Raw genomic sequence first — 11,718 nt, forward strand, 5'->3', positions numbered from 1 at the left:
GGGTCAAGGACATGCACCTGGGTTGCAGGCTTGATCCCTGGCCCTGGCTGGGGTCATGCAGGAGGCAAACAATCGAAGGGTCTCTCTCACATCAATGTTTCTCTCTCTCTCCCTCCCTCCCTTCCACTCCATCTGAAAATCAACGGAAAAATATCCTCGGGGAAGGATTAACAAAAACAAAACAAGACATACAACAACTAAATAATAGACAGGAAAAAATTGTTAAAGAACTACCAAAAGCTACGTAGAAATTGTTTCATATCTTGACCTACGGTTTCTTAATTTGTAAAATGGAAATTCAGTAACACTTCACAAGATGTTTGTGAGAAGCGAACAAACGTGTTTAGGCTCATACTTGGGGGGCAGTGGGTGCTCAGTGCTCGTCTTCCTGGGCTGCAGCGGGGACGTAAGCCTTCTGATGGTGGTTCTACTTCTTCCTACATACGTTCCTTGATCCAGCCGACAGACACGGAGTCCATCCTTCCCATACTCCCCTAAGGAGAGTCCCAACTCCGGAGGGTGGGGCAGAGTTTTCTGTCTGTTTTGTTTTGTTTTGTTTTTTCTGAACCTAATTGTGGAGAGAAAAAGAAAACACACCTAAAAGCGGGAAACAGGAGACTAAGCCCTCGAAAAGGACAACCTGCCCATGGAAAAAGAAGATAATCTTTTTTTTTTTTTATCTTCACCCGAGGACATTTTTTTCACTTTTTGTTCAGACAGAGCAGGAGGGAGAGAGAGGAAGAGAGAGAGAGAGAGAGAAACATCAATGTGAAAGGGACACAACAAGTGGCCGCCACCCACACGACCAACCAGGGCCGGGGACAAACTGCAACCGAGGTACGTGCCCTTAGCGGAAACCACACCCGGGTCTCTCTGGATCGCAGGTCGAGGCTCTAACCGCTGAGCCAAACCGGCCAGGGCAAAGAAAATAATCTTCTTAAGGAGATATGTCTTAAGTGGATCGGACACTCAGCCCTTGTTCGAGCCCCGGAGTAGGATGATACAGCCAGTTCTGGGTTAAAGAATGCTGAGCTTGCAGAAGTCGGAGCCATGGCATCGCAAAGCTTCGCTCTTCGTATCTAACCCTAAGGGGCAGAGGGATGAAAGCAGAGCTTGGCATCTGGAATGACTACTCCACCCGGGTCCCCAAGGGAAGTTTGGGGTGGAGGGTGGAGACTGCGGAGGTTTGGGAGTGGTGTTCAGGGAACGCAGCACCCTGCCAGGTTGGAGGTTTGAAGAAATGAAGCAGGTTACTTCTCTGCCGGCCTCTCCCCTCTCCATTCTGCAAAACTGTTTCTCTTGGCCTCTGCCAAGATCTGGGACTGTCCTGGGTTTCTGGCAGCTGCTGGAGCCGCCGGCAGCTCCCACCTAGTGGTGCGGATAACCGAGGAGCCTGTCTGAGAACAGCAAGGAGGAGCAGACCTGGCTGTTATTCCAGGAAGCGTAAGTGAATTCCAAACAGCCAATATCATATGCCTCCCCCCTCAAGCATCTCTTCCCCACACTCATGCAAAGAAAAGTGAACATCAGAGGGCCAGGTCAGGCTCAGAGGGACAATTTCTAAGAATCTGCCACTGCACCCTAAGAACATCTCTGTGACTTCTGTGAAATCTCCTCCAGGTGGGGGTACCCGTTCCAAGCTAGGTGACTGACGTTGAAATCAAAAGAACCATCAACGAGGCTCTGCCATTCAGCAACTGCGTGGCCTCAGTTGTCTCATCTCTAAAATGGGAATGATTGCATCACCTCCTTTGAAGGACTACTGTGTTTTGAGAATGAAGAGAGAGAGCATATGTCAAGTGCATCGCTCCTGGCTCATAGTAGAGCCTCGGCCAATGAGCCTTCTCCTGATCACTGTCATTTCACACACAGGTCCAATAGGAACATTCAAGACAACTCACCTATCTTGCTAATTTTCCCCATTGTCCCTTACTAAAAGCCACAGGGGATTTCGGAGAGATCTGGGGCGCTCTGAAAAACACAGTTCAACTCAAACTTGGCTCAAGAATCATTTGTGGAGCATAACTTGGGTACTGGGAGTTAAAGATGGCTCTGGTCACCTACTGCCCAAGGCACTGCACAACATCGTTTCCTAAAACAATGTGCTATTGATTTGGCCCAGCTGGCTTCTGCTCGTGCTCCGGGGGAAGTAGCAGCGGAGCCCTCTGAAGGCTTGTCTGGGCGAGGCGTCTAAGACGGTTCTCCACTGGCTTCCTGGTTCTCACGTTCCTCGCAGGACGTTTATCCCGTGGAATGGTCTACCTTCCCTACATGGTGGCTCAAGGCTCCACGGCAAAGGAAACAGAACCTGCCAGCGATCTTAAAGCCTGAGCCTAGATTCGCCCAGAGTGTCCTCTGCCATATTCCAATGACGAAGCAACTGCGGGCCAGCCCAGGTTCAAGGAAGAAGAGGGACCGACGCCACCTAGCAACGGTGGACTAGCACGGACACACGAAGGGACGGAGTCATTTCCTGGTGGGCATCTTTGGAGACAAGCGACCACCAAGGCTACAATAAATGAGTTGCATGTAGATATGTACAGAAGATATTAACTTGTATGACTTTCCCTGAGCGGACAGTTTTTCATCCAAGTATGTAAGAAACACCACTTACCACACGCCTCCGCTCTCTGAGTTCTCCCCACTGACAATGATTCCAATAAAGCGTAAATTCCGTGAAAGCATCAGATCATGTCCTTCTCCTATGGGCTAAGACAGCTGCCTCGCCAGGAACGCTTCCTACAGACGTCATTCTCCGTGTGAGCGTGTCCCTTTGCAGCTTACCGTTCTATCTTCAGGAGAAGCCAAGGCTTCTGACCTGTCACTCCAGTGGTCCTTCACGTCCATCTCCTGATGTCACCATACACCTTCTCATTTTCCTAATAATCATGACTTCCAGTGAGTTCCAGTTAATTACTTTTTCCACCTAAAATAAACCACATGCTTTAATCGCTCTTACCTTAATCTGTAACTTTATATTTATGAGTGTTGGATTATTTTTTATCTTTCTTACAAGACCCTAAGCCCTATATAGTCAAACCTTTTACCTAGAGAATAGGTCTGTGCCTAGTGTATACCAGGTGCCCCATGGGATTCTGGGAACACATGAATAGTTTCTTCCTTCCAAAACTATTTAGGGCTGAAAGAAGGTCAACCCCATTAAAATGGAAAGAAATTTTAGAAATGTATTTTCCAAAACATTGTGTTTCATTTTTGTCGGACCTTAGAAATCTTGACATCCAACTTAAGAAAAGTGAAATTGTTGGATTCTGTGACTCAAGCGGTATCAGGAAGTGGCCTTTAAGAACCCCTCCCCGGCAGCATACATGACCTCAGGCACACACACAGGGCTCTACTGAAGAAATATCTCTGGGTTTCAACTCCTCCTTAACATTCCAGACCCTCTTGCTGTGTTCCCAAGTCTCAAATTCCTTCCCAGCTGACTCATACCTGGTTATCCCCCAACTCTATCTGATGGATGTTATAGTTGTCAAGTTCATTAGGTTTAAATTCTTCCTGAACTCGCTGACCCGCCTTGGACAACATCTTTCAAAGGTCCGTCCTGCCTCACCTCCGCACCCACACATACCTCTGGAATTCGACTGAATTCCACTACCCTGATTCCCAACATATTTAGACACCGCCTCATTCCGCTTTGAGAATCCCCAAACTAGAAACACAGAGAAGCAACTGGACTCCAGGGATCTTTTTATTCCTACTTTTTGTTATGAAAAAATTTTATAGGCAAATAAAATGTAATGATAAAGTTTGATATACTCATAACCCAGCTTTAATTGTTACCAGTTCATAACCAGTCTTTTCCCATTCCCATCCCCACTTACTTTCTCTCTCTCCTGGGTGGATTTCAGTATCTCTCTCCAAAGGATAAGTACTTTAAAAAAACACACCTAACGACACTGTCACAATTAAAAATGCTCTAGGAACTCAATTGTCAGTAACTATTACTTTTCAGTCTGAAAGATACTGACAATAAAGCACCATAAAGTTTCCACGACTGCCCTCCCACCCCACAAATGAACACATGTACACACTCTCTGAAATGTAGAACGGTATGTTTCTGATGGCATCCTTATTGTCCTATGTAAGACACAGCACGACAGACTAACACTGGCTCCGCGTTGAGCAATGTTCTTTGGCCAAGTCACCATGAACACCTGTAGTCGAGCAGGTGGGGTTTTCAAAGGCTTGCCATGAAGGGGAACCCACTCTAGGGGAGCACCACGGAGCATCTCAGTAAAAGAGTGGCAGGGAGTAGCTCATAAAGGACCTGGGCTTTGGTTGAGTAATTTGGAAGAAAGTGGAGGAAATTCTCTGATTATAAACCCCAATCGATCTTTTCTTTAGGGAGGAGAGACTGGAGGGAGGTTAAAGTTGTCATTGGTGAAGAAGTCACAGTCACCCATTCAGGGACGGAGGAGAACATTTGATGTTTTGTGTTGCACAGTGACCTTGTTTTTGTCTCACTTGATCATGGTCTGAGAGTGACCTCATTTTTTTTATTTTTTATTAATCCCCATCTGAGGATAGTTTTCTATTTATCTTCAGATAGAGTGAGAGGGAGAGAGAGGAAGAGAAATGGAGAGAAACATTCATGTGAGAGGGACACTTCAACTGGTTGCCTCCCACACACACGACCCCAACCAGGGCCAGGGCCAAACCACAACTGAGGTACATGCCCTTGGCCAGAATTGAATTTATGACTCACTGGTTTGAGGGCCAATGTCTTTGACTTACAAGGTCAAAGAAAGCCAGGAATAAAGATAGTAGTATTCGATAAATTGACATTCTAACCACTGAACAAAAGCATCCAGGGCGTGACCTCATTAAAAAATTTTTTTTGTTTTATTTATTAATTTTAGAGAGAGGAAGGGAGAGGGAGATAGAGATAGAAACATCAATAAGAGACATTGATTGGCTGCCTCTTGCATGCCCCCCACTGGGGATCGGGCCCACAACCGGGGCATGTGCCCTGACCGGGAATCAAACCTGTGACCTCTTGGTGCAGGGTCGACACTCAGCAGGCCGGGTTAGAGAGAGTGACCTCATTTGCTGTAGCTATTATATAAGATTGTTTCTGTACAAGAGGAGAACAAAATGACACTATGAGCATCAGACCAGCCTGTAATAATCTTGACGTCTAGCTGCAAACATCAAATCTCTTCTGGAAGTCAGGAGTTACTTTTTCCTTTCTCATTACCCTACCATTTCCTAGGGTATATACGTTTATCGAATACTACTATCTTTATTCCTGGCTTTCTTTGACTTTGTAAGTCCACTGCTTTTTCTAGATCATTTTTATCACTCATTACTTATTAGTGTGTGTGTGTGTGTGTGTGTGTGTATGCGCGTGCGCGTGTGCGTTGGGTGTTTTCTATTACACTACCTTCAACTGTTTAAAAACTTCCTTAGATCTTTTTTCTGAAGAGAAAAAATAAATTCCTGTTCAAATGAATGTTTGAAAGTGTAAAACTAGTCCTACTGTTTATTTATTGTCAACCACTCCAAAAGCAAACTCATTTTAGGTGGGTATTCAACAGCATGTACCAGCACAGGGCAGGACCAGGCTATATTGCGATCAATACATTCTGTTAACAAGGGCAATTTTCTCAAACGTCTTCCCCTCACTGGGACCCTCAATATGAAGTATGTTTTACTTGGTAAAAAGTGCACCACAAAATACACACCATGCATACACCTTACTAAACTCAAAATTCTATAAAACAGTGCTTATTCTTAGTCATTGTGATATACTCCGATATTTTCTATTTTATTTCATTTAAAAAATTAAATATTGACATTCTAAATTGATTTCATGACCTCCTAATAGAACTCAATTTGCAGTTGAAAAACTGCCTTGATGCTAGAAGTTACTTTGCACAAAATGAAATATCTATAATACTTCTTTGCTTTGATATTGATATTGATATTGATATTGATGTTGCTGCTGTTTTTTAAACAACAGGTGTTTTGTAACAAGCATTTAAATATTGTTCCTGCCTAAAGTGATGGGAATCAGGTTGAATGGCATCGAACACAACAAATGATGTGTGGAGCAGAATCTTGGTCCTGTCTCTCGGTACCATTCTGGCTACTCTCGTGCAGAGATGGCCTGTGTCGGGAGCGTGTCTCCAGGCCTGTTATCAGCAGAGAAGAACCCATTCAGCACTTGGCAGGAAGAATGGCCTCTCTTCCTCCTTACCAACAGCCCGGCTGGAGGGTGTGTGGAGGATGACCTTGGAGACCTATCAAACCAGCCTCTTTTCTTGCTGACTTCCCATTTGCACCCCCATCGCTGTCAACATCATTCTTCATTGCTCCCTGGCTTTTTCATTTGCCATAGAGAAGAAAGGACATTTACCTAGACAGAGTAAATGAGATTCTGAATGGAAATGTTAAACTCACCACTGCCCAGATGGTGCGGCTCAGTGGTTGGGCATCGACCCTGCACAAAGAAGTCGCCAGTTTGATTCCCGGTCAGGGCACATGCCCAGGTTGTGGGCCCATCCCCAGTGGGGGGCGTGCAGGAGGCGGCCAATCGATATTCTCTGTCATCAATGTTTCTCTCTCTCTCCCCCTCTCCCTTCCTCTCTCTCTAAAAATTAATAAAGGAAAAACTTTTTTTAAAAAATAAAATGACCTCACTATCAAAAGCAGACATAAAGTTGACTTTGAACATCAAGAGCTGAGAGATCGGGACATTTATTCATCAACAACAGATTAGAGACTGAAGGAGAACAGCGTAGCAGGACTGGCTGAACACGTCGGGATGGACAACCTGGGTGGGGGAGGGGGGTAACAAAGGAGCAGCTAGTACTACGTTGGAGGTTGGTGGAGCCCGCGGCGGGAAGGACCTGAGCAGAGAGCACCTTGGCGGAGCGGAGCAAGCATCAGCGCTGCCAGCCCTGCCGAGGCGGGCACTGTCCTTCACGGGCACACTGCCGAGCCAGGACCCTCCACCGCACACTGCCGTTCACTCGAGGAAAGCAGTTAGTCCGCGGATAACTAAATGTTCTGACGAAGCCCGGTTCTTTTAGCTGCTATAAAAACCAAGGGCTCCTTAGAAGGGAAGGAATTCTGACACTTGCTACCACCTGGATGAACACTGAAGACATCCTGCTAAGTGGAAGCAGCCTGAGCCCAATGCGCGAATATTTCTGATGCAGTGATAGGAGGTGCCGAGAGCAAACGCATGGAGACAGGGGGTAGAATGGTAGTTACAGGGGTCAGGAAGAAGAGGGGGATTGGGAGTTAGTGCTTAATGGGTACAAAGTTTCAGCTGGAAAAGATGGAAACAAGTCTGAGATGCAGTGACGGCTGCAAAACAATGTGAATGCATTGAATGCCTCCGAACTGTACATTTAACAACGGCTAATGTGGCTCAGTGGTTGAGCACTGACCCATGCACCAAGAGGTCACCGGTTTGATTCCTGGTCAGGGCACATGCCCAGGTTGTGGGCCCGATCCCCAGTGGGGGGCGTGGAGGATGCGACCAATCGATGTTCTCTCTCATCGATGTTTCTCTCTCTCTCTCTTCCTCTCTCTGGAAAATCAATAAAGAAAAAAAATTTTTTTTAATGGCTAAAGTGGGGAGGCTACTGGTCAAGACGGCAGAGTAAGTAAGCACTGTGCTCACCTTTGTTCATGACCACATCAAAATTACAACCAAACTACCGAACAACCATCATTCAGAACCACCTGAAGAAGTTCTACAGCAAAGGCTATAAAGAAGAAGCCACATTAACACTGATAGGAGGGGTGGACACTCAGAACAGGATGGTTGCAAACCCACAGGTGGCAGTTAAAAATCAGGAGGGATACCTTAGCTGCAGAGGTCCTCCCTGAGAAGCAAGGGGTCCCAGCCCCACCCCAGGCTGCACAGCGCAGGGTCGCAGTGCCAGGAAGAGAAGGCCCCATAACTTCTAGCTGTGGAAACCAGCAGAGACTGTGGCTGAGTGAGACAGAGGCTGCGGGAGTCCCAGGAATTTCTCTTAAAGGGCCCACGTGGACTTATTCGCACATGGACTCACCCACTCTGAAGTCCAGCACTAGAGCAGCAACTCAACAGGTGTCAGGGACATGCAGGGAGGCACTGAATTATCTGGCTTAAGAACAAGGGCTGGAAGGGCAGCTTTCTCTCAGACCAAGTGCTGGCAGAAGCCACTGTTCCTTGGCTGAGCCCTCCCTCTGCAGACACCATACCTGAATCCCATCAAGCTGGTTAGCACTGTCCACCCTGCCTGCCCTGGGGATTCCCCGAGACCTCACCCAACCCAAATTACCAGCGCTCCCCAACCCCTTCCAGTGGCTTTTCCATACAAATGGCCTTGTCTTGTTTCATGCTTTGAACTTTTCTAAACACTCTCAAAGGCTCACAAACTACAAACAAGCATCATCTTGTCTCTAGAGTGTCCTGTACCTGTTGCTAAGCAGCCCCAAGTTAACAACTAGCGGCAGCCCATCAGCAGGCAGCTTAGCTTCTCCCAGGTACGTGCAAGCCCAGCACAAGCAGCAACCATCTGAAGGTTGCTTTGTGGCTCATGCCAAGTAGCTGTCGGCAAGGCACAAGCAGTGGCTGGTTCTGGCCTGCATGAGAGCCCGTCCCAAGAGGCTTTAGAACCAACACGCCCACTGGCCAGCTTCAGACCACACCAGAGCACCACTCAACCACCCCCACAAATGCTACACCCAAAAGGAAGAATTGGCACCAGAGCCCCACTCACGTGAATCCTGCTCCACAGGCGTAGGCCCCGCATAGCAGCTCCTCCACGATCGTCACAGGCCGTTCTCACAACTAATCAGAATGAGGATCCATCCCACTCACTGACATGCCAACAGCGATCAGGGCTCAACTACAACAGGAGGGCACACACCACAACACAAAGGACACACCTAGAGCACCCAGTCGGGTGACCAGAAAGACTGCACCACTGGACCTCATAGGACACCTAGTACTTAAGGTCACTTTACCAAGATCAGGAGACCTAACCGCTCTTCCTAATACATAGAAACAAACATGGGAGGTAGCCAAAATGAGCAGACAAAGAAACATGTCACAAATAAATAACAGGAAAAATCTCCAGGAAAAAACTAAATAAAACGAAGACAAGCAATCTGCCAAATGCAGAGATCAAAGCACTGGTTATGAGGATGCTCAATGATCTCAGCAAGAACTTCAACAAGAAGATAAAAATGGAGATAGAAAACATAAAAAAGAACAAGTCAGAAATGAAGAATACAATATCTGAAATAAGAATACATTACAGGAAATCAACAGTACAGTAGATGAAGCAGATGATGAAAACAGCAATTTGGAAGATAAAGAAGCAGAAAACACCCATTCAGAAGAGCAAAAAGAAAAAAGAACCCCAAAGATAAGGATAGTTTAAGGGGCCTTTGGGGCAATGTCAAATATACCAATATTTGCATCATAGGGGTACCAGAAAGAGAAGAGAGAGAGCAAAAAATTGAAACACTATTTGAATAAATAATTATGGAAAACTGTCTTAACCCTGCAAAGGAAACAGACATACAAGCTTAGGAAATACAGAGAGTAGCAAACAAGATGAACCCAAACAGGCCCACACCCAGACATGTCATAATTAAAATGCCAAAGGGTAAGCAAGAGAAAAGCAGTTAGTGACTTACGCAAGAGCTCCCATAAGATTGTCAGCTGATTTCTCAACAGAAACTTTGCAGGCCAGAAGGGATTCATTGGCATGAAATATTCAAAGTGATGCAAAGCAAATACCTACAATCAAAATTACTCTACCCAGCAAAGCTATCATTTGGCATCAAAGGAGAGATAAAGAGCTTCCCAGACAAGAAAAGCTAAAGGAGTGCATCATCACCAAACCAGTATTATTAAAAATATTAAGGGATTTCTTTAAAAAGAAAAGATAAAAATATGAATAATAAATTGACAATAATTACTTTAAATGTAAGTACATTGAATGCTCCAATCAAATAGTATAGGGTGACTGAATGGATAAGAAAATAGGACACTTTCATATACTGTCTACAAGAGACTCCCTTAAGATCAAAAGACACACACAAACTAGAAGTAAAGGGATGAAGAAAGATATTTCATGAAAATAAAAACAAACAAACAAAAAAGCTGGGGTAGCAATACTTACACCAGACAAAATAGACTTTAAAACAAAGGCTATATGTAACAAGAGACAAAGAAGGACCCAGCAATTCCATTTCCATGTGTTTGTCTGAAGAAACCCCAACACTACTTTGAAAAGACATATTTATTCATATGTTCATTGCAACATGATTTACAGTAGCCAAGATATGAAAGCAACCTAAGTGTCCATCAATAGACAAATGGATAAAAAAGAGGTGGGAGATATTTTTATAGAGAGAGAATATTACTTGGCCATCAAAAAGCATGAAATCTTACCACTTGTGACAACATGGATAGACCTAGAGGTTATGATGGTAAGTGAAGTGAGTCAGACAAGACAAATGCCATATGACTACACTTACAGGTGAAATCTGAGAAACAAAATAAACAAACAAAACAGAAACAAACTCATAGATACAGAGAACATTTTTATGGTTGCCAGATTGGGGAGGAGATTGGTATAGGATTAAAAAGCAAAAAAATGCCCTGACCACTTTGGCTCAGCGGTTAGAGCGTCGGCCTGCGGTCTGGAGAGACCCGGTTCGGTTCCCGCTAAGGGCACGTACTTCGGTTGCAGTTTGTCCCCGGGCCTGGTTGGTCGTGCGGGTGGCAGCCACTCAATGTGTCCCTTTCACGTTGATGTTTCTCTCTCTCCCCCTTCCTCTCTCTCCCTCCCACTCTATCTGTACAAAAAATGGAAAAATATCCTCGGGTGAGGATTAAAAAAAAAAAAAAAAAAGCAAAAAAATATTTGTTGAATGAATTAATAAGGAGACAGAAGATAAGTAAATCAAATATAAAGTAGGAAGGGATAGAACTGGGGAGAAAGAGTGTGCAGTTTGAATTCAGAGTCAAGGAAGATTTAAGTAAATGTGTTCGTGTGTGTGCATGTGTGTGTGGAGGAGGCAGGGAAAACCAGAGAATGTTCCAAGTAATTACATTTCAAAAATATGTACTGGAGAGGTACATATTATACCTAAAGCACATTCGTCTGTGATGTTTTGCGCATTTTATTTACAAAATTATATTTTAAATGTGAATAAGTCTTTCCGTGATGACACATAAATCAAACATTCTTCTTTCGGTCTGCATTCCTGTTGAGATCCAACGGAACATAGTTGTTTAAAAATAGTTTCCAAACTTTTGATTTTTGTAAAATTATGATATGAGACATAATGTAACCCATGTGAAGCACTGAATGGAATTCACAAGGCTTGAGTTGGCCCTGGCTGGTGTGGCCCTGTGGTTGGAGCATTGGTCCACGCACCGAAGGGGCTTGGGTTCGATTCCCGATCAAGGGCACCTACCTGGGTTGCAGGTTCAATCCCCAAGCCTGCTCAGTGTGCATTTGGGAGGCAACCAATCGATGTGTCTCTCTCACATCGATGTTTCTCTTTCTTTCTCCCCCTCCCTCCCTTCCACTCTCTCTAAATCAATGAAAAAAATATTTTCGGATGAGGATTAACAAAAAATCGGCTTGAATTCAAGTGCTGCATTTGTGTGGCCTTGAATTAATCATTCTGTCACCAGGTTCCCTCATGTCATCTACAATATACTGGTCTGAGCTA

The 11,718-nt window shown here is 44.9% G+C and overlaps 1 long non-coding RNA gene across 1 annotated transcript; it reads right to left on the reverse strand.

The window, feature by feature from the left end:
- Positions 1 to 955: 955 nt before the first annotated feature.
- Positions 956 to 9,160, reverse strand: LOC118617576. Its single transcript, XR_004956836.1, has 3 exons — positions 8,742 to 9,160; positions 2,615 to 2,926; positions 956 to 1,085 (listed from the first exon to the last, which is right to left on the reverse strand). It is a non-coding gene; the product is annotated as an uncharacterized LOC118617576 (long non-coding RNA).
- Between the last annotated feature and the right edge of the window lie 2,558 nt (positions 9,161 to 11,718).

The sequence above is a fragment of the Molossus molossus genome, unplaced genomic scaffold (assembly GCF_014108415.1).
Source record: "Molossus molossus isolate mMolMol1 unplaced genomic scaffold, mMolMol1.p scaffold_m16_p_5, whole genome shotgun sequence".
NCBI lineage: Eukaryota > Metazoa > Chordata > Mammalia > Chiroptera > Molossidae > Molossus > Molossus molossus.